Source organism: Melopsittacus undulatus, chromosome 2, assembly GCF_012275295.1.
Source record: "Melopsittacus undulatus isolate bMelUnd1 chromosome 2, bMelUnd1.mat.Z, whole genome shotgun sequence".
Classification (NCBI taxonomy): domain Eukaryota; kingdom Metazoa; phylum Chordata; class Aves; order Psittaciformes; family Psittaculidae; genus Melopsittacus; species Melopsittacus undulatus.
The window spans coordinates 112,876,588-112,900,262 of NC_047528.1; positions in this window are offsets into that span (position 1 = coordinate 112,876,588).

Here is a 23,675-nt window from a genome sequence, read left to right on the forward strand (position 1 = left end):
GCTGCTGGTGCTTCCCTTTTGTATAGTAGGGAAGCAGAGCTGCTTGATCCAGAGACAACAGCACATGGCTTTTACCAGCACTGGTACATCTGCCTATAGCTCAGTGCCTAATGTGATGAACTGCTTCCAGGCCCTTGCTTTTCAAAGTAAAGCTCAAGCCTCTGCATCTTTGCTACTTCTCACTAATATAGCACTGAGTGGAGAGAAGAGCTGGTGGCTGGATGTCTGCTCTGGCTTGCTGCAGGAGGCTGCAACTTGCTTGCTGGGCTCAGAATGTGAACAGGCTTCCACTGAATGGCACTTGGATCCCAGCAGCTTTGTTCTCAAAACCTGGCACTGATTTTCCTGCTTGCTTTGCCAAGCAAGGGATATTGTTTCCTAGTGTCCTCTGTGCATGCACATGCTTGCTCTGGTGTGGTGCTTGCCCCATCTTGATGCCTGCAGTGGAGCGAGGGAAGTGTCTGATCACAGGTACCGGATCCTTCACCTTCTACTTCTGAGGGAGGCATTTCTGGGTTCCATGTTGGCTCTCTGCACTCAAGTGAGTTGTGCTGCTTCCCTCTGCCTACTCATTTTACTATGTAATGATGCTTGTCTGGCTTCTGAGAACGCTGGGGGAGTGCTGGCCTTTTGTGTGTGGACAGTCACCATGAAGTCTCATTTCATGCTCCTACTGCTGTTGTACTAAAGCCACCTTTGGAAATGTTTCAGGCCCTTGGTCCTATTCCTGAACTGCTGGTCTGTGTCCCTCTTAGTATTCTGCAAAGGATCACTCCAAGCTACAGCACTGAAATGATGCAGTTAAAACTTCATGTTGTCATCCCTCCTCATTACCTTCTCTTAAGATTACTTTAAAGCCAAGTTCTCTCATGTACTGAACAATGTAAGTTTAATAGCACTAGGGAGGGGAGAAAAGGAGAAGCCAAGGGTGGCAACTGTTTTAACTTGTCTTGGACACTTCAATGTAGAACCCCTATATTAAAAATAATAAAGTCTTCCATTCATTGGAGTCTGCATATGCTAACAGCTGCATTGATGCAACTGGGCTTGAGGGGAGCCAAGCTGGGAAGGGGAGATGAGCTATACTGAGGGAGGAAGGAAGAAGGTGGGATGAATTTTGCTGGTGAGGATGATGCTTGTTCCACCCAGGCGTGACACTTGAACTTCTTGATTAGTACTTCAGCCTTCCTCTGAGTTCTGCTGCAATGGAGTTGCAACATAAGTGTTGCTTGTCTGATGCACAAGAGGAGAAAAAGGAACCTGTTTTTCCCCTGCTCTTTCAGCTTTAAACAGCCTTGGCAGTGGACCTCTTGCTAGAATACAATGTGTGAGGAGGGACTCCCAAGTGCTGCTGCTTCCAAAGTGCACATGGACAGGCCTTGTTCAGGAGTAGTGGCAGGGCTCTCATACCTCCGAGTTCCTGTGCCAGAGCTGAACCTGTGCTTCATGCTCACGCTGCTCCCGCCTAGGTTGTCCTTGCTGTGTAGTGTAGCTGAGGCTCCTTTACAGCCAGGTCCAAGGCATGTCTTGCAGGAGCATGTTTTGGCTACACTTGTTGCTCAGGAGTAACACCTCACCTGGGCATCTCACACCACTCCAGGAGCATCCCTTGTGTTGGCCAGTCTAGTTGCCATCTCATGAGAGAACACTGAAGCCTGGAGCAAGCACTGGCTAACAAAGGAAGCTTCACCACACTGTGGCTGCTCTAACTTCCTTGCTTGGATAACAGACTGGGGCAAATAGTGCTCCGATGGCTGGGGAAGGGAGCAGGTAACCAGGGCCAGGGTGGTGCTAAAGGCAACATAAGATGTTCTATAATGCCTCTAGATGTTGGCCAATATTTAGAAGCCAAGCAATATGTAGTAATTAGAGACAGTATTTACAGTGGCTTCCCCATAGCCCAGTGGGCTCTTGGCACACAGCTGAGCTCATCCTTTCCACCCTCAGAGCGTGGAATATGCTGGTGCCAACAGCATCTTTAACTGAAACCAAGGAGGAAGATTTTGCATGATGTGTTGTGACTCACCTTCTCCTACCAGTGAAGTGACCTGAAACAAACAGTCTCTGAGCAGATGGGCACAGAAGGGCTCCCCTTGAAGGCAGAGTTCACAGGGGACAGAGGGACAGCAGAAGCAGGGGCTGACCTGTACATCTCCTTTGCTGGAGATGGGGCCCTGAGGGTGAGGGCAAGGTACGGGGTATCCAGGATGATGCCCACCAGGCTTCGGGAGCCTCAGCAGACCCCGGCAGAGCAAGGACCTCCTTAGTGCCAGGCTCTTGCTGAGATGGTTATTTTGTCCCCAGTAATCCTTTGTTTCCATGAGACCCACCATTTAGTGAGAAGAAAGGCACCAGTCCCTGCTGGGGACCTGCTCCCAGCACTGTTCCTCAAGGGATAAACCAGACCTGACAGCAGCTCCGAGCCTCTCCACAGCGGTTGCTGTGCCCTGACTCCACAGCCTGAAACAAGGAGGGCAGAGCACACCCCTCCAACCTGTGAGGCCTCTGACCCAGCTGATTAGCCAGGACACAGAGCAGATTAACCCCAATTAGGTGGAAATGTATAAACAAATATATTCGGTAAAGCCTTTTGGACACGTTCCCCAGGAGCCTGGCTTTGAACACACCTCCCAGTGATCTCCCTTAGCTCACAGCTTCATACACACTCCATGAGCTCCCAAACAGTACTGATGCATGGGGCCCTTTCTGTGCTCTCCCATAGCTCCCTGCTGCAGGCTTGCTCAGACCCTACCCACACTTGCTTTAGATGTTGCTGTGTCTTCTCCTTTCCTCTCTTCTCCTCCAGCCTCCACAGCCTTCCTCTCTTTCCCTTACTCCATGTGCCACCCCAAGAGCCTCTGGACTCATGGGCTTTGCTGATGAAGAGTATGGCAGAGAATATCTGTCTATGGAAAGTTTAAGTTCCTATAAGGAGGGATAGAAATCCCTTTCATCCCACTCATCTTTTCTCCTATGAGATCTGTCTCCCTTCTTCTTCCATCCGGCTTCCCAAACCCAATAATGTCTTCACTTGCCTGAACCTCTTTGAGGCCTCTTCAGCAGACTGGAAAGCCATAATGGCCACTTTGGCCAGCTCTGGTATCGGCAGCAATAGGATCTTGCATTTCTGTGGTTCCTTTCACTTTAGAAAGCCCCAAATTTCCTGCATGGTACACAGAAAAATCCCCTCTGCCTCCCAGAGGCTTGTACTACTGTCAGGGCAACAGCCAGGTCAAACAGCCCGGAGGGGAGATCTGATTGGGAGGGAGATAATGGGAAGTGGAATGCCACTGGAACCTTCCTGCTATAGTGGAAAAGAGCTGTGCTTCCTAAGGAGCCTTGGGAAGGTTGATGCCAAATCGGATCCCCACACCAGTGCAGAGGCAAGCCAGAAAGTGAGGGGTGTATTGAAGGATGATGGAGGAATGGGAAAGCTCTGTGCAGGCAGAGCAGCTCCCTCCTCCCCATAGTGCTGCAGAGGGGAGGCTGAATGGCCAGCAGGAAAAAGTCACAGTAGGGTTTTTAAATGCAAAGAAAAGGGGAAAAAAAACAGGACTCTTGACAGGTTGTCATGGGCATGGACTGGGACCATGGCTGATGGGAACCACAGCTCCATCAGCACTAACAGGCTGAGAGCAGCCTTCAGTGATCGAGGCCCAAGGTGCATTGTGAGGCTCAAGGTGCATTGTGAAATCTAACCCAAGTGTGGTTTCTATGGAGGGTTATCTACGTTGGTCTTCACACCTGCCGGACATAAGATACTAATCTCAGGGTTCACAGCATAACAGATCTGAGCCTGATGGAGAGATAAACAAGACTTTGACAGGAGCACCATTATGGAGGGTGCAGCCTCACACAGCTCCTCAGCAACAGCACCAACCAAAGGAGCTTCTGGCTGTGCACCCTTGCCCAGACAAACTGACCCAGCTAACTTGTGACAGCACTTGGTGACCTGGCTTTAAAACAACCTCCCGAAGCCCTTAGTTCTTACAACACCTACCTGCCTATCCACGAACAGACTGGCTGCTATGCATTAGGTGGTGAGGATATGATCGTTTACACCCAACAATGCCAACCTGCAGTATCCATCCCTAAAAATCATGGGAACAGTGTTGTGTTCTGGTGTATGAGCCAGAGCATCGCATGATGGCTTCACCCCACGTCTGGGAGGACAAGACAGCACCTGATAGAGGATAAAACCAGAGCAGAACAGGCATGAAGCTTGGCTATGGAAGAGCTATTGTCTCAAAAGCTCACAAGAGATTTGGAACCAACAAGTTCATACTTATCTGCCCTGTGCATGGCATGGCCAGGGTGCGTTTGATCTCATGTCAGCAGCCCCACAGTCAGGTTTGCCACATCGTCAAGCTACAACCTGAAACACCTGAGCAAAGCCTCCCCCCAGCTCGGTGCTGCCCCAGCCCCAAAGCAGAGGAGAAGGGGAAGAGGCTTAGCAGGTGGTTGGGCTGTGTCCTCCCTGTTAGCATGTTTTCCACAGCTGTTTCCAGCTGTAACTGCAGATCAGCATCCAGGAACTTGTAGGGTTTTTTATTCTGAAAACCACTTTCTCAAAACAAACCAGTGCAACAGTCAGTGGAAATGTGGCTGTTCTCAGCTGCCCCTTTCTCACATGTGCTTACCCATGCACTCTTTACTTCTCTGCTCTTCTGAGGTTTTTTAGGAGATAAAAGTAGAAACAAATAGATGATTTTTTTTTTCCATGGAGAGAAGAATATTTCTGAGTGATCTTCTTAGGTGAATTACTCCTAAAGCAACAGATACTTGCAGGTTCCATAGAGTCATAGAATCAACTTGGTTGGAAAAGACCTTTAAGCTCATCCAGTCCAACCCTTCCCCAGCACTGCCAAGGCCACAACCAGCCCATGTCATTGAGGGTCTCGTCTACACAGTGTGTGAACACTTCCAGGGACAGTGACTGCAGCACTGCCCTTGGGCAGCCTGTTCCAACGCCTGAGCACCCTTTGGAAAGGAATTGTTCCTCATCTCCATCCAAACCTCCCCTGGTGCAGCTTGAGGCCATTTCTTCTTGTCCCATCACTTGTTCCTTGGGAGAAGAGACCGACTCCACCTCACTGCATCCTTCTGTCAGGCAGCTGTAGAGAGCAATAAGGTCCCCCCGGAGCCTTCTCCAGACTAAGTCCCCCAGGCCCTTCAGCCTTTCATCATAAGTGAAGTCTTCTCATTACTGTAGACCAGGGAACAGCTCGGCTGCACTGCTGACATCCAGCACAAGATGCTGGAAACAGTGTGATCACCTGGAAATACGAAGGCATGACAGGAAAGAAAACTTAGTACTTGGATGAGCACCATCAGGATCCACTGGGGAAGATCTATTTTGATCACAAAGAGAACAGTCAAGGCAGTATCCTCACTACCTCCTTTGGAAGCAGTCAGTCAGCCACAGTTTGCCTGAACCTTCCTGTTTTTCACTCTGGATTTCAGTGTGGTTTTGTAATCAGCTGTCTGAATTCATCACCTTTAACCCTCCATGTGTCATTGCTGGCATCAAGCAACTTGCACTGGTGTCAGTAGGGTCCCTTTTCATACCCTCGTGGTTTCATTTTACCAATGAGGTTATGGGAAATCCCCAACTTACTACCAAATTCAGAAGAAGAACTAAGCATCTCCTCCTCCTCTCTGTGCGTCATCCTTCAGTCAGCCCCTTGTGTGCAGCTCTCCACTTGTATTACTGCAGGCACGTGGCTGCTGGAGCTGGAACCCACCTCCCTGAAACACACACAAGTGGTATGAAACAACTGTGCTATAAGAGGACTTTTCTGCTTGTATTATCTTTACGGACTCACATCAATGGCATATCAACACCTGAACCCTCAGGCAAGATCTAGCTGTTTAAATACATGACCACAGATGTGTTACAGGCACAGCTGTATAAATACAGCCACATAAACCCTCTCTTGCCTGACAACCTTTCAGGCTTGAAGAGGCTTGTCCAGTGCTTCACGAAGAGCAGAACAATGCTATTGCTCCCAGGGTATCAGTGCGGCTTGACCTCCAGCAGCTCAGCATCCCAGCCCTGTCCTAAGGGGATCAGAGCGATGCCTCTGGATACCCTCCAGTAGCAGCCTGGGAAGGACAGAGCAGCCCCAGGGACAGAGCTCTGTTCAAACACACGGGGAGAGGCAGGGATTTTGCCCAAGGTTTCATGGAATTGCCTGAATTGCCAGCAGCCCTGGGGAGCAGGTTAGGATGTGCTTGTGGGGCCATAAGTATGTGATGGCTCAAAAGCAATGAGGGGAAGAAAAGCCAGGTTTGAGAAAGGCACCCTGCTAGAGTCAAGCTTGAGGAAGGAAGAAGTACCAAAAAGCCCTTTCCTTTGACAGCATCACCCTTACCAAGCCTTGAGCAGGGAAAGGGGGGTCAGCCCCTCTCTGTTGTGTCAGGCTAACATCTGTGGTCCAGCCCTAACAAAGCCTGTCCCACCTTGTTGAGGGACAAAAGTGTCCTCAGATGCCATGTGCTGTGCTGCTGTCAGCTCTTCACACATCCATGGGGTGAGTTCCTGCACTCGCTGTGTATGGTGGGGACACAACCCTCCATTCCCACAGAGGTGAGGCAGGATTCAGGGTTAGGTTTGATGGAAGGGGATGTGGCACAAGCAGGAAAAGAAAAGCCCTTGAGCCCCGCAGCAGCCCCATAAGTGAGTGCACAATGCGTCCCACCACGGAGCACTGGTTCCCATTGAAGCTTTTCCTCTTCCTGATGCTCATCCCTGACAGCTGGTGGCACATCTCTGGTGCACCCTGGATAGTCATGGTATTGGCTGAGGCTGTTCAGCTCATACCTGTTTCTTGCAAAAAAAAAAGTGAGAAAGGGGATTTTTGCTTTCCTTCATTGTAAAGCATTTGGAGCAGAGAGATTTTTCTATAAATGGCAACTTTATGGGGAAAACTATGTCCCCCTTGGCCTAGGAGTCGAGAGCTAGCCAAGTCAGAGATATTCCTCTGTACTCACGCCATTCCCAGCTCCCTTAAACTTCCCATCACCAGCCAAGGCTATGCATTAGGGAGCACAGGACGGGGGGTGAGTGGTAAGAGGATAAGGGGTTCTTAGGAGAAGATCAAATCTCAAACCATCATATTTGCATTCATTAGGAGGCAGTAAAGAAGCTAGGCAGGCAGGACAATTAGAGATAAGGGCAAGCAACATGCTGTTCCCAGCCCGAGGTCCTGCCTGCTGGTTAAAGTGGGGGTACAGCCCAATGCATTCTTGACATTTTGTTCTTCCAACTGATGCCAGGTCAGTTCTTATCAGAGATCTCCACGGCCAATGGTTTTTCATAGTGGATAACACTGCTGAACTGCATAGGAAAAAATCATAAACCTCTGTCCTAGGCAGCTGAGCAGAATGTTCCCTTCCCGTCCTCCACATGGGGGTATTTGTGGCTTTACCTTTTCCACTCTTCTTCACTTAACCTCTTTCCTGCCTCTGACAGGAATCTGACCTTGTACATGTCAGCCTGTCCTCCCAGCAGAAGTGGCACATGGAGCTCCCTCCTGAGTGGATTTTGGCTAAATCTTAAGGATGCTTTTGCTGCTGTTCTTCCTTTACACTGACCTATGTGAAGCTGGACTTGGTGTCACCCTCCTTGTTCTGCTCTGCGTCCAGCTTTCAGCTAAAGCAATATTTGGGGAGCTCAGTTCTGTGTGCTGAAGCCGGGCGAGCTGGGGATGCAATCCAGCTGCTTCCCTTCAGATTCCGTGCTCCAGGATAAGAAAGCTTTCCAGTAAGCAATCACACCCCGGTGCTAACGGTGACAAAAGCACACCCTTGCCTAGGTTAACACATGATAATACTGTTAACGCAAGCAAGGTGCTGCTCTGCCCTCCACCCCTGTGTACAACAGCTTGAGGCTTTTCCAGGACTTCCTGGGATGAGTCCTCACAGATTAGGCAACGAGGGGCATGTTAGTTTGGCTTCATCCATACATATATAAACACACATGTCTACACAGACATACATATACCTTTGTAATCTGTGTTTATACTTACACACATGACACTACTTGCAGATTACTAGTTGTTCTGCAGTGCTTTGCAATGGAAGTGATCTTGAAACTGTGTTAGCAGGGCATCCAGGAGATTTGCTCCTTGGCAAGTTTCTGAGCCAGTTTAGGTCCTTCTTTGGGTCTTACCCAGAATAAGCAGGCTTATTTTCCATTCTGTCCATTCTTCCATATTGGCAATGATAGGCATCAGCAGCCACCAGTATGAATCTCTTCTGTACAGACTGCTCTACCACAGACCCACTGAGCTGTAGCTGGTCTCATGCATTATCACATTATAGCATCAGATGTCAGCTATATCCAGCCATGTTTACACTGGCATGGCTTGCATGGCTTGCCTAGGGCCCACAGGTCTGTGTGCAGCCATCCTTGACCATACACCTTGTTCTGAAGCTCCTAACTCCCTTCCTTGCAGTGCTGTGGATCCCCAGCTCTACAGTTTCAGGACCCTATTTGCCCATCCATAGCCATGCTTTTGGAGGGGATGTGCTGTATTGCTTGGCACAGCCAGGGTTAGTTCTGGCTCTCCAGCAGTCCTCCTTGTTTTCAGTTCCTCTAAGGGAGCTGGCTATACTCCTCTTTTCCTTTCTCCTCCCCTAAAACTACCAAACCTATCAAGCACATCAGCTCCAGTAGGTGTAAGAACTAGGACTATTTCTTGAGGTCTGATTTCCTTGCACCTTGTGTAGTTACACAGAGTGAAACACTGTTTGACCTTCCTCTGCTTCTTCACGTGGCCCCAAGCTCCAGTGGAGCTTTAAGTGCTCCATCCTGCTCTGCTGTTTTCTCTGTATGCCTGGCACTGTGTGATCATCGGAGATTATCCAATAATTCAGGTATGAATTTGCAGGACAGGGGCCTGCCTGTGGTCAATAAGGAGGTGCCTTTCTGTTTATTACATGCAAACTCTGCCTGCCCCTTTTCTCTCCCAGGAAGTGTTTCCCAGCACCTATAACTGATGGAAAGCCTTTGATAAGGCCAGGCTAAATGGGGCTTGGAGCAACCTGCTCTAGTGGAAGGTGTCCCTGTCTATAGCAGGGGGTTGGAAGTGCATGGGCTTTAATGCCCCTTCCAACCCAAATCAGTCTGTGATTCTGTGATTCTATGATACAAAAGCCTGGAAGCCACAGGACTGCCTGTTCCCAGTTCCTCGCAACAGCAGTACTAGATCTGGGAGAGCAAATCACATCCCCACAATTCTTTCCAACCTTACCAGACCAAAGATTTTTTCCTGGCTTAGATCTGGACACTGGATTACCTTGGATACAGGAACAAGCCACAGCAGGGCAATCCTTGAGAGGTTTTCCAGCTCAGCCTGAACACATACCAGACTGTGTCTCTATCTGCGGCCAATCTCTAGCACTTTAGATGATAGTCAGCCAGAACTGTCCTGATTTTACAGGAATATGTAGCAATGGGGAGCAGGTAAGCAAGTGTCTTGCAGACAGAGACAAAATCCAGCCAGACTGCATGCCTTCCTCCTAACCAGGCAGGCAGTAAGCACATCTATGATGGAGAAGGAAGCTTCAGAGTGCTCTCTGCACCTCAATCACAGCTCAAGAGCAAAGGAAAGCTGCTTCTGGGCACCAAGTGTGCACTGCTCCAGGTGCCACAATGTGTGAGGACACCAGCAGTCAGATGTCCCTGTGACCGGTGTCCTCTTCTCCCAAACCCCAGAGGAAACTTATTGGTCCAGTGTCTACCCAAAAGTAATGTTCACTGCCCTGCTCACTTGGGTGGATGTGATACCACTGGTATACAGCAATGCTGATTTCAGCTGTTTTAACATTATTTGCTTCTCTGAGGCCTGTGTTGGCAAAAACATTTGATCTCCCAAGCAATATAAATGAACAGCTGCTTCCTCCAAAGTAGGAGGTAAATAGAAGGGGTGAAAGTGTGTGTGTGTTTGTGGTGCTCATGCTACAAAGGGAGAGGAAATGAGTCTTGGTGCAAAATAAGAGGAAGTGGGAGAAAAACAACACAAAGCAAATGCTGCATCCATTGAACAGGACTCCAATTGGTATCTTGGCTGCTTTTTTGACTAACTTATGGTATCACTAAATCCTATTCTCCTCATAGGGAAAGAAACCCTGCAACTGTGCATTGTCAGCGTGATGGAAGAAACAACGGCAGCTGATCCTGGTTGGGTCAGTATTACCCTCAGTCTCACAGACTGGCCTTTGTTCCCAGAGCAGTGACAAAGGGCTCCCTTCTTTCCTTTACCTCCCTCGAGTTGCTCATGTTGGAACAGTGCGTATTTTAAGACTATATTGGCTATGGGTGGCATGATTTAGCCAGCTTCTATCAGGACCTCAACCACCCCTGTCCTTTGGGAGGTATTCCTCTCATTCATCAGTGCCCTCCATGGGCAAAAGCTCATCTCTTTATCATCTGATCGAGCTGTGTGCTCCTGGGAGTCCATTGGTGCTCAAGATAATGCTAGGTAGATCATAAGCTCTGAGCTGACAGGTCTGCAGGATATCAGGGGTGTGCACAGTGCTCCTACTGCTTTCTGGTCCATCTCTATGGTTACCCTCAGCACATCCTGAACTTGCCACTCAGTTACTCTGCCCTCCTGGCAGAGCAATGAGTGCAGGAGAAAGAAAGGTGGTGTTGGTGAGTGCTGGCGTTCATCAGGGTGACCACCTTCTCCCCTGCATGGAAGAATAGACTTCAGAAGCTTTTTGCAGTCCTGAGAAGCAGCAAGTCATCACTGCTGGGGTAACCCCAGCCTGTGGTGCATGCTTTTCAAGGAGATGTAGCCTCTCAGCTGGTGATCTTTGGCAAGAGGCTGTGCCCAGCAACTGGTAGAGGGAGAGAGTCAGCAGGGCATTGTGGTGGGTGGCAGGGCTCTTCGAGACAAGGGACTGAGCTGGAAGACACATTTCCAGCATTCAGATGTCCTCTGACTGGTAGTGCCTCTGCCTTGGGCCGTGAAGGTCTCCCTCCCAGCATCTGCGTGTTGTAAATGGAGAGCACAGACAGTAGGGCAGTATCATAGAATCACAGAATCACAGAACCAGCTTAGTTGGAAAAGACCTTTAAGATTATCAAGTCCAGCCATTACCCCAGTACTGCCAAGTCCACCACTGAGAGTGCACCTGCAAGGCCATTTATTGTGATCTCAGTATCCCCAGTCTGCTTACTCTGCACAGCCACAGTGTGAGCTATATGTCAGGATTATTCCAGCCATAATTCTAGTGCTATTTATCTTCTATTTCACCTTCATTACATTTCTCATGTCCTTTGTACAGAGGAATGAACCTGTACAGAAACCTAAGAAGACACAATATAGAGCCCATGCCCTCATGCATGCAGGTCCTAACATGCAAGAAGACACATTCAGAGACATATACAGAGAGACTCACTTGCAAAACACTGATCTTACATGCATAATAGAGCAGTACACATAGATAATGACAGACAGATATGTTCTAGTGCTCTACAAGTGTCATTGTCCCCTGAGGCAGTCTGGCAGAAGGAAAATAGTACACTGGATTTCAAGCTGATGTTTCCATGTCTCCCTTTCAGAAAACAGGGCTCTGAGGGCTGCAAGCAGCAGTGTATGGAGGAGCCAACACAGGTGCCACAGCCTTTCCTATACTTTTGATGTGTGGAAAGACCTCAGCAGGAATATCACATGCTGGCCACAGTGTCAGCACACAGGTCACACCACGGGGAGATGCCTGCTGTCAAATGGCAATCTATCTTTGGCAGCTATGTCTCCAGGTCATGTTTGTACAAGCGTAGGGCAACTACGAGGAGTGGCCTTCCTTGAACAAAAGATGAACATATCAGGGTGGAAGTCAAACAGGTGGAGCTGACCACATCAGTAAAAAAAAGGGGCTTGTGATTCATGATCACCTTCTCTCTCCAGCTCCTTGGGAGCTGAGTTTTTCCCTTTGGGCTGTGCCTGATGCCCAGCAACACGACTCACATTTAGCCTAGCAGACACTGGTGCACAAGATGTGAGGACAGGCCTGCCTCTGTCCTGAGGCTTCCACAGGCAGCTCAGGAGCACAGCTCATACTCTTTTCTGAGGTCTGGGTCCTGCATTGTTTTAGAGTACGGATGGACCAGATGACTTGACATAGGTGTAGGGTAAGTTCAAGAGAGGAATATAAAAGATACTTTGTGTTGCAAGACATCTTTCTTAACCCATATGTTTTTGTTCCCTTACCTTGTGGGATACTGCCCAGAGCCCCATGAGGAGCTGTGGTCGCATGTCCACTTGTATCAGAGAGTGCACAATGGTAAAGGCTGTGCTAAGTAGGCACATTCTGGGGAGGTCAGCAAAGAAGTTTCTTCTTTATGCTAATAGCAACCACCCATGATTCAGATCCCAGGAGCAATGAGACCAAGCACTATGAAACCAGGCAAAAAACACATGCCCTTGTATCTATGACATCTGGGGGCTTTGACCTTCAGCAGCAGGAGTGATAGTTACCTACAGCTTGGCTTCCTACACAGAGCAGGGGGAAGGGCTCAAATTTAAGCTTATTTGAGACCGGTCAAAGGAGAGAGTTTGTCTCCACAGCTTGTTTTTATGGCACACATCTGGAAACAGTTTACATGTGGCTAGAAGGAAGCCTATGTGTTATTGTGGTTAAAATGACCTCTTGGTGTCTAGTCTCTATTTTAAGTAGGTGATGCATACATGTTCTCATGCCAGAGCTCTTCCGTCTTTTAGATGGAATAGCAGTTCTCTTGCACTGGGATTTACCCGTCTGATGTACTTATAGGCAGCAATCATATGCCCTCTTAACATTCCGTTTGCTAGGCTAAAAATAGCAAAGACCATCTAAGCTTCTTCCATCACCTTCTTCTTTTCCCCCAGATCACTCAAATGCTATTCTTTGCACTCATCACAGTTTCCCCCCTCCTGGATGGTACTTTTCCCCTCCTCAGTACTGCCAATGCCTCCTTGTTCCATCTCTTCAGCTAACAAACACGATTTCCCCAAGGTCACCAGTGAAGGCATGAAATTAACTGGTGCCAGAACCAGCCCCTAAGGAATCTCATTTGCAGTCGACAGCTACTTCATGTTTCAGGGTCTCTTCATTAAACAATTCCTTACCCATTTTTCAGTTCAAGTGTGAATCTCTGCACTCCTCTGCTTTCACAACTTGCCAGCCACCTGCTGTGAAACTTGGACTATTTTGTATACCCCACAACTGATGTTTAAGAAATGATCTTTTCTCCCCCAAGCATAAAAATAACTGAAAATATCTTTCCTAAATCTATGTTGAATTTTATTCCACTGTCTATTGCACTTCAGTATCTTTAATTAGTCCTAGTCTAGGAGAGTCCTAGTCTAGGATAAAAAGAAAAGTTGTCCTAGCCTTTGGCTCTGGAAGTAACCACATCCCTTTCTTGTTCCTTAGTTAAAATTAGGTAAAATTGTTAATACTATGCAATTGTGTGGTCCCCATCCAACCTTCTGTCAAACAGGTTTACTGAACATCAATGCTATTGAATTTATTACCTGATGTGTCTCTGGGAACCTTCTGATCTGAACAAACCTTGTGAATTTTGGCTTGACCTCTGATGGGACTGATTCTATTTCCAGACACTTTCAGCCATCAATTTGTGATCCCCTTCCTTTATACCCTCTTTCCTGCAAAGATGAGGCAAACCCTTCAGTTTCTGAGGCATACCTTGACCTTAGCCACATGATGCAGAGTCTGATCTCTTGCCTTGTTCTTTTTACCTTTAGAAAGAGCCTCTGTCTGCACCCTGCCATGTCTATCTCACCTTGATTTCTGCCAACTAACATGTCTTTTTCCCTAAACATTGTGCCCTCTGCAATACAGATTTCTTTGCTGACCTCTCCCATCTTTCACTAATGGAATTGTTTCACCCAGGAGCCACATTTTCTATGTGCTCTCCCTTCGCTGTCTTGTTGAGGAAAGCAAGTTAGCTTTTGTCATGCTGAGTCTCGATGCTTTCCACATACTCGAGACTTTAATTGCCTCTTCGCTTCAGTCTCATAGCTCCTCTGACCATGCCAGTTTTGAGGCTGAAAAATCTTAGATGTGGCCCCATGCTATTTACTCTTCCATTTAATTTAAACAGGATCAGTCAGTGAAAAGTCAAGGTTAAAAGTTATCTTCTGACACATTGCTCTGTAATGTCTCACTGGTTAACAAGTTCAGGTCAAACACAACCACAGCTCTAATTAGTTTGCTTCCTCTTTAGTGAGGAAATACGTTAGCCAGTGAATCCAGGAATACCTGAGCCCAGCCTATGCTAGTAGCAGCTTTTCTCCATGTAGGAAGTTAAAACCTGTGGTAATGTCAATCCCTGGTACTTTCTAAGCACATTAGACACCTTCATCAACCTTGGATAGCTGCAGCAGAACTACAGCTCTCTTTCCTCAAGGTGATTTGAACCAGACTTTGTTTTATCACTTCTGCTGCTGCTTCCTCCTTCACACTCAAGAATATCATGCACAAGCAATGCCACCACACATCCCACTTTGCTCTTCTGAGCAGCACAAATCCTTCAGTCTCAGAGGTCCAGCCATGCCAGTTGTCATCCTTCCTCCCAAACTGGCATACACAGTTCCATATCCTAGCTCTTCATATTGCTCATGAGCTCCTTGTCTTAGTATTCAGGCATTTCCATTGTTTCTCGCAGTTTCCCATATATACTGGCTATATGATCTTGGATGGATTATCAACCTCCTGCTCAAATTAGTACTACGCTCCCGTTCTTATATGTTTCTTTAGTCATCTCTATATCTTAATACCTATGTTCTTCCTCCACTGGCACTTCAAAAGCCAGCATGGAAAACACACAAGTCCCAGCTACAAAGCCCTCACATAATCCCAAGTCCTCCTCCCCACATCTTAGACTAAATCCTGTCTCGGCATCTCACTCCCAGCAGGCTGTGTTCCTCCACATGCACACTCAAGCTGCCAAGGAGAACCTTCTTTCTGTGGATGCCATCAAAGAGACAACACATTGCTGGCAGCAGCTCTCAAGGTAACTGTAATGTCTGAGTTATGGATTTGCTTTTCTCTTTGGACATGTTTCACTGAGGTATGTAAAGTGCCTTGAGCAGTATCTTCCATTTCAGTGGGAATCCAGCTCCTTCATTTGTCTCAACATGAAGGGAAATCAGTGGATTATTCTCTTTTCCCATCAGGCTCTTCTTCAGTTCCAGATCCCCTCTGTAACATGGTGATGATTTGTTTTAAAGTGCCCCCAGTCATTCAGACATCTTCCCTGGTGCTTCTGGGTGTCTTCAGCTTCATTTTGTCCCTTCCCCTTTCCCTTTGCAGCTCCTCCTGAAGCCTCTCTTCCTGGACTTATGCTTCCCTGACCTCAAGCCATTTTCATCTCCTCTTTTCATTCTCTGTTGGGTTTAGATTTCCTTGTTGCTTTTCCTCCCCGTTCCCAGTTCACAAGCTTTTTCTTGAATTTCAAATGATGCAGCAGCAGGGAAGAACTTGCTAACATGCCTGATAAGCTCTGCTCTGATGTTTGTTCAGAAGGTATGATAGGGATGACCTGAGTGCATCCCTCTCTACACTGAAAACCTGAGCTTCCCAAAAGGCCTGTGAGATATCATCAGTATAGAAGCTGTAATCCTTATTTAGCCTGATCCCAGCTCTAAAGTGGCCTGCTGACTTAAAGCAGAAAGGGTGTGCTGCAGCAGCACAAAGCCAGAACATACAGCAGCTTCTACTTCCAGACAATAATTTCCATTAAAATCTCTAGTTAAGAATCTCATTTCCCCAACAGGTAGGCAGCTACTACTACTCATATCATACATCACGGTGACAGACAGAGGTTAAGTAACCTGCTTGTTGTGACTGGCAGATACAGACGCTGCTGCTGCCTGCCCCTCACTGGATGAGAGCTGCCAGGGGGTGATTTGCCTCTGTTGTAGGTATCTTCCCCTGACTGTGCTGCCTAGAATCCCTGGTCCTAAACAATTAACTCAGGTGGAGGCAGAAACAGTGGACCCTAGTCCAAGTGTCATACCTCTCACTCCCTTCTGTTATCACCTGAACCACAGTCCTTCCCACAGCATTCCTTCCTCTTTTCACTTGAACACAACACTGTTCAGCACAGCAGCGCTCTGTAGCATAGCTCAGGTAGGTTCCTCCTGAGTTTCCTCTGTTAAGTTTTCACCCCAGACAGATAGGGTTGCATTGTCCAATGCCAGTGACATGATGCTCCCATTTGCTGGGCTGAAGTGCCGCGGCTCAGGAAAGGACGGTGGCAGTATCACAGGACTGCCTCCTCTCACCTCCCTTTGGCCTTGCTCAAGGTCATGCTGCATGGCAGCAACAGGAATAGAGCTCACGAATGCCACTTCCTTATCCCACTTGTCCCAGGGCCAGGCCCGGCTGGGAAAAAACAACACCCATGCAATACCAAGGTGTTGTTGTAGAGCTCCAGAACAGGTTAACACTCGTGCTGAAACCCCCACCACACACACAATAGGCAGCAAGAGGTGCCAGCTCCGGAGGCCTGGGGACACACTGTGCTGGAAATGCTGGGGCCCCATCCAGCTGCACCAGCACTCCCTTGCCCGTGGGACTGTGAGTTCCTCTGCGGGAAAGCAGCAACGCCCAGCCCGGCAGGAAAACACTGATTTACAGACAATACCCAGATGGGATGATTAAGCAGCACCAATGCATTGTCCAACACGTGAGCTATGTGTGTGTGCCATGAGCACACCTGCACTCCGTGCTCTATGCTGCTCTTCTCTTTGGCGAAGGTCTGAGCGTTAGGGATGCTTTCCCTCAGAGAGACAAGGGAACAGCAGGGCATCCCCAGAACCTGACAGGCAGCTTCAGCTCTACTCCAGAGAAGGGAGATCTGGGAGGGTTTCTATTATAGAACCTCAAGAAGTTTACGGACTTGGGCACCCAACCACTAGAGAGTAAAATAGGCTGCTTTGACTTCAATGGAAAAGATCATGCATCACAGGCCACTGCCAGCTAATGAGAAATTAGTCTGGACAATTAATCAATACACAATCTCCTCCACTAATCATTGATGGAAGATGAGCTCCATCCCTCAGGAAGGGCAAAAGCCATTGAGCTAAGCCATTTAGCAGCATTTATTCATATCCTTGGTGGTTCAATAACTTGAGTCTTGCCCAATAGTATCAGGCCTCTGAGAGCTGGGCAATATTGTCCACCTGGGAAAAAAACCCCAAACCCTCCAAGACACAACAGGTATTGCTTAAGGGAAAACCAGCCTTTTAGTGGAAATGAACACTTAAATGCAAATGCCTCTAAATTTTAAATTCAAATGTCTTTAAATTTTCAACCACATGTGTGCAGAAAGAATTTCTGAAATACTCTATGCAAATTGTCAAAACCAGTCCTTTCCTAAGGGGAATACTCAAAAATATATTAGGCATATACTAGGTATATACTAGTCTTAGTGGCATCAGAATGCCCTGCTATGGAAGTCTACCATGAAGAATTCAAAGCCAATTTGCCCTTCATTCATTCCTAAACCCAAGCCTTCCCTCTGGCAGGCACAAAGTGCTCTGTAAGAAACCCGGCCCTGCAGGTAAGGTATGTTCACACTTGTGTAAAAAGCCTGTGTTGAAACACAGACAAGGGACCACGTCACAGCACCGCTGTTTGCTCAGCACAGCTGGTTTCATGGCTCCCTGATACAAGTCCTGCCCTTGTTGAGCTGCAGTGGTAAAACTATCACTTGATAGTTGCAGGTTGTCGCTGCCTGCTGCATGCAAGGCTCAGGCTGTCCCTGCACAGCCAACAGAGCCCTCCCATTGCCCCCTCCGCTAGCCTAAGTAACCTGTGGAGAAAGGCACTGGTGCTCGCAAAGAAGCTGTTTACTTATGCAGTTGCCTGCTGGGACTTATTTACAGAGTACTACTGAGAGCCACCAAATCTGCTTGTGTAGCTCTGGAGACAGTTCAAATCCTCTGTTCCCAGAGCAGTGATTAATGCTGTATGGAGAGAAGCTAGGACTGAAGATAAAACAGCTTTCAAAACAAGAGGCTCTGATCTCAAACTGAACAAACATTTCCCCCTGCCTGTGTCAGCTGGTTTGATTTCCACTAAAAGGGCAGATTGCTTTGGACACTGCAGCCATTCCAGTGAATTACCTCCCTCCTAGCCAGAAAGAGCCCCCTCAAGCACCCTTATCCTGCTCTCTCAGTTAGATCGCAGGCAGAGCTCCCTCAGCAAGCAGCTAGTGCAAAGTAGGCTCAGAGGTTAAGTTCCTCAGCTCAGATCATGGCAGGAGCAAGACTATACTCCTTAGAGCCCCACCTCATCATAATTCTCACTTACAAACAGCCATAGGGCCAGCGTGTGCTCAGGAGATGCACCTGATCCTACCGGCAGCAGATCCGAATACAAAGGCATCAATGCAACAGCTAAACTCACCCTTTGAAAGAACTACAGGAGCCAGAACAGGATTTTCTCACAGTTTGAAAGCATCTCTGGGCAGGAAAGACTTAATTGCATTGGCAAAGACTTACTCCGTGCAAACAAGGGGCTGTGGCAGCAACATGCAGAACACTGTGATAGCAGCAGCGCCTACATGGTGTGGTCCTCTGAAAGACAGGACCGACCCCCCCCTGCCCTGTCACACATACTCAGAATACATGAAACAAAGGGAATTATTATTAACAGCTCTTCAAGGCTGTGGCTTTTAGTCTACATGTAAAATGCATGCAAGTATAGACATATATATGTGCAGGCATACACCATTGTCATACATATGCTCATGCTGTGGAAAGCCCATCCATCCCAAGCAGCCCTTGCCTCGGGTTCTGCTCAGGTTTAACCTTGTGCTAGCCTTTCCCAGCTGAGCCCAGAGAGAACACCGCTATTGTGAGGGCCAGGCCCTTTCTGCCATGCCAGCACACGCAAAGGCTGACGTTTCATAAGCCGCCTGCCATGAGGAGGACAAAGTCCCGTTGAGTGGGCATTGGCTCTGCCTTCCCTCACAGATAGCAAGGGATCAGCTGAACGCGAGGTTGGCAGCCTCCCAGGGCATGGTGCAAGGCTAGCCAAGCATGTGAGGTAGAGTCATTATAGTGCCCTGTTCCCAACGAACTGAAGACATTCGCTTTCATCTCCAACTAATTTCTGTTCCCACTCTTTCCAAGCAGAGGAAGAAAGACGCACACTGTGCCAGGTCACCTGCTGTGAAAGGTATCTCTTTGTCTGTAGCTTGTATGGTTATGGTGAGGCCACGAGCCTTTAGTGTCTGCATTCAAGAGTAACATCCAGTCAAGGTGTAAAGTAGCAACAATAAATACAGGCTCTTTGGGAAAGAGGGAAGACAAACTGACCTAATTCCATGTGTTTTCCCATCACAATGGCTAAGGAAGCTAAAGCTTGCTAGGGGCAAGTGAAGAAGGCTTGCTCTTTCCCTCTTATGCTCTGGCTGCCCAGAACAAGTATTCGAAGCCCTGGTATCTCCTCAGTCACACTGAACACCAGAAGCAGGAAAGATGAAGCTGTAGGACCTCTCTCAGCACTTTTGAACTGGTTTAGGGCACAGAGCAGTCAGGCTCATGAGTTAGCCACGATCCTGAGCACATGAAGGGACTTCTTTCTGCTGAGAGTAATCCTAACTCTGCAAGATTGTTGTGTGTTTTCACTGTAACTTGATTGTGTCTGTGAATCAGATTCACTTGCAATTCTAAGTGAAAGAACCCACCTATAAACAGTGATTTATGGCCAAGCTGAGCCTAAGTGATACAATGTACTGGAGACACCTACTTCTGCTGGGATGCTGAATGGAGAGTTGTACTGGGAAACTGCTTGCATGCCTATTGACCATGAAGTAGTGGAGATGCCTAGAGTCCACAAAGCACTGAGTTGCAAGGTCCTGGTCGTAGGCAGACAAGTCAAGCTCTCTGGTTGCAGAGCGGTGTCTGTTCCTCCACAAGGGTTAGACTGAGACTGACACAGCCTCTGAGCTGCTCAGAGAGAGACAGGAAGAAGAGAGGAGAGACTACTGTGCAGGCTGGGCAACCATGTGCAGCCTATGGGGTCATATGCGAGGAAGGTGACCACAGCACAGCACTGCAGTACATGCAAGGAGGGGGACAGGACAGCACCACGTGCATCCCATTCAGCCATGTCTTGGTGTTAGCAGGGCTGTAAGCACAGAGAGCCAGTGTGGAGCCAGCCTGGAGCATGCACAGCTCATTCCTCAGTCACTGCAGTCCTTTCACAGGGTGCCAGTGAAGCAATAGGGAAAGAGTCAAGGAAAGCTCCTGAAGAAAAGCAAGAGCCACCACAAACACACCAGACTGAGCCCAGCAGGAGCGAGCGTGTGCTGTGTGTTGTGCTTTTAAACAGCACTCAGAGAAGTAACAGAAGCCAGTGGCTGGCTCCCAGGAGCCCTGGCTCCCATGGCCAGCCTTGCCAGTCACCTTGCCTTTTGGCTTTGCCAAAGCCCCAAGACCTCTGTATTTCTGCTGCCCTGCTATTACAGCAAAGGGGAAGGACTCCTTCCACAAGACGCCTGCCCTTGAAAAGAGCAGAAAGAAACCAGCTCAACTTTGGCCAGCAAAGACAGGGCAAGCTTAATGCCTGTGTCACATACAGGGGCTGCCTGCCAAAGTGCTTGGAGCACAGATCATCAGGAATTAAATCCCCAGGGAAATAGCCAGTGTTGCCCATTTGTTTTGTGCTTTGTCCTCCCACAGGTGGTGAAAGGCAGAGGCTCAGGCATCTATCTTTGCAGAGAACCTGAGCATCACATTGCGGACTCAAGCCAAACATGCTAGCACCTCCTGAATCCTTTAACCTGATGCACCCCACTAAGAGCATCTCAGCTGCTTCCCCCTCAGCCAGGGCCCTTCTGCAACCTGGGGGCATGCCAGAGCCCTGCAGGGGTCTCAGCCCCATGCACCCTTCCTGCCACTGCACATGCCCTTCCAGGTCTTCCCATCCCCTCCAGGTTCAGCAGCCACAGGGCAGAGAACTGTCCTCTTCCATGTGAGAGAAGGGGTTTCAGACAGGCTTTGCAGCACAGAAACCAGACCAGCTCTCTGCTATCCCCTCCCAAACCTAAGGTGACAAGCTCGTCGGTAGAGGACCCCTTCCTGGGTGGCTGGCATCTCTGAATCATACATGTGGTGTATCAGTCAAGTGAAACTAGTCACAGATGGATTTTAAAGTACTGGATGCTTCTCTGTCCCAGGGTCTGTCTCCTCATTTGTGCTGCTGCTTGACAGCCTGCTGGGGCCTCTGCACATCGTCCAGGAGTTAACGCTTTATCTAGAGGTCCAAGGAAGCTTGATGGAAATTGTGCTAGTCTTGAAATGCCAAAGGTAACTTTTAAACATTTCCTTCCACTCCGATATGTTGCTCGTAGAAATGTGTTCTGTGATAAGGAAATGGCTCTGGACCCAGGCAACAGCTGGGGAGATTATTAATGAAAATCAGTGCCACAAGTCTGTCGCTTTCATCCATCTTTCCCAAACACTACCTTCATGGAGACCAAGTGCATCACTCTTCTAGCTCTAGGGAGGTGAAGTGAGACAGATCTCTAGCTGTGCTCATCCTGGAAAGCCTTCTTTGTTCTCATTGCACAGGATCATTTTCCTACCGTGCAGCAGATGTATGTGAGGAACAGCAGTGGCACAGGGAATAATGACTCTCTCTTGTTTAATGATTAACTCATGCTGTCGCCTGGTGCCACACGTTCCAGCAGACACTGCAAGGCAGGCAGGCTGTGCCCACTGGAGAGCTGAGCACGAGCTGGGGAGTAAGGAAACACTGCTGTCTCCTTCTGATCACTGATGTGCTCTGACCTGCTCATGCTTGGGTCTTCCTGCCCCAACAGCTCTTTGAACACTGTGGGCCCTGCAGAGAAACAACTGACAATGTGGTGTGCTATTTCAGTAGAGGACATAGAACTATTTCAAAGAGCAAAGCCAAACTACATAGCGGGATTAAGACAGGAAGCCAAGTGAAATTCATCTCATTGAGTTCTCCAGCTGCTGTCAAGCTCTCTCTTGCCACCCGTCTCTGCTTGGTTAGCGAATGGCCGGGAACAGATCTACAGCACAAAGATACAGGTTTGAGGAGAAGCTGCTGGAAAGCAAACTTTGCTCAAATGTTAATGCTGGTTCCTCACAACCAAAGAATTTTTGGGGAAAAGAACTTGTCAGCTTGAAATATTGTTGAAATATTGTTACCCTTTTCTAAGTATCATAACATTTAGACAGTATTTAAAGCAAACAAAACAAAAAGCTCACCACAGGTTTACAATACTTAATTATTAAAAACCAGAAGGTTAAAAGTTTAATTTATCTGAATAGTTCTAAACCAAAACATTTTAAGGTTACTGAAATAAAATATTTCAAAAAGGGCTTTTTTTCTTCCCTAGGAAAAGATCAATTCTTTGCAATGTTAGAGATTTTAACTGCTTCTCCCAAATCAAGATACATCTTTTTCCACCACACCTTGAACCTTTGAGTGGCTTTTAGAGAAGCAGAAAACAATGAAACAGAGAGGAATTTGGCTGGGAAACAACAAACCAAGATCTCAACCAGAATCCTTTCCTTGAGTGAAAATGACCACAGGGTTAGCAGTGACGCTTGCAGCCAAGGCTGAGACAACTGTAGTTTTAGCAGAACTTCCATTCATAAACATAGGTCTGAAATGCCAGCAAGTCTCCACTGCCTGGGGCCTGAACTCTGTTCCTGTACCTCTGTCTATTTTAAGGTGTATCCCATACAGTCCTTTCAACTCTTCATGGCCTTTCTAGGCCTTCTCCACCCTCTGCACTCATCAAGCACTAGTCCTGCTGACGGCTTGTGCCTAGTGACCGCTGCTCCACGTGCCTTGGAGGCTGCCAGCCAAGCTTTGCTGCCCTGCTAGTCCAACAGTCTGAAATGACCTTCAGGAGCTTGGTGAGAGTACACAAGCAGATTGAAGCTGGTTGTTCAGCATCCAGAGATTAGAGCAAACAAGAGAAAACAAAGCTGGTTTGTCTTCTGCAAGACATCATTGTCTAAGAGTTAGATCTGCAAGCCTCAAAGCAGAAGCTAAGAAGAGCCAAGTGCCAAGGTAACCCAGACTCAGGGGACTGGAGGACTCCTGTCTGCACTACCAGTGAGAAGATTACAGAGCACACCTAACTGGCACTAATGCATGGAGTCCAGTCAGTGCCCTACCTTCTACAGTCAGTCCCAGGCAAATTCTGTATGGTAGCATCATCTTTGATTCAAAGTGGTAGGGACCCAGTCCAAACCAGGAACAAACTTCAGTAGTGGGCAAGCTTCAGAAGAGATCCTTGAAAATACTTCCCAACTAAATGTCCTGGTAATGTTCTGGTCATTCCTGAGAGCCCTGATGCAGATTTTATCTGCCTTGTGACTGCTGAATCATACGATGTTCTTGTACTTACCCCCTGAGTGCTTCCAGAGCACACTGGCTGGGGGGATGCACAACAGCACATTTACACCCCAAAATCTGCAGGTGGTTCCTTAAGTCCTTCAGAGGAGGGGTGATTGATCTGCAGAAAGGAAAGTGGGGAGGATCACAACAGATCTCAGCTCCTTGCTTTTTGCTTAGCACCACCACATGCGTCCTGCAAAACCCCATCCATAAAGGTGGTATCCTAGCTCAGGGGGTAATAAAGGATTTATGGCTAAAAT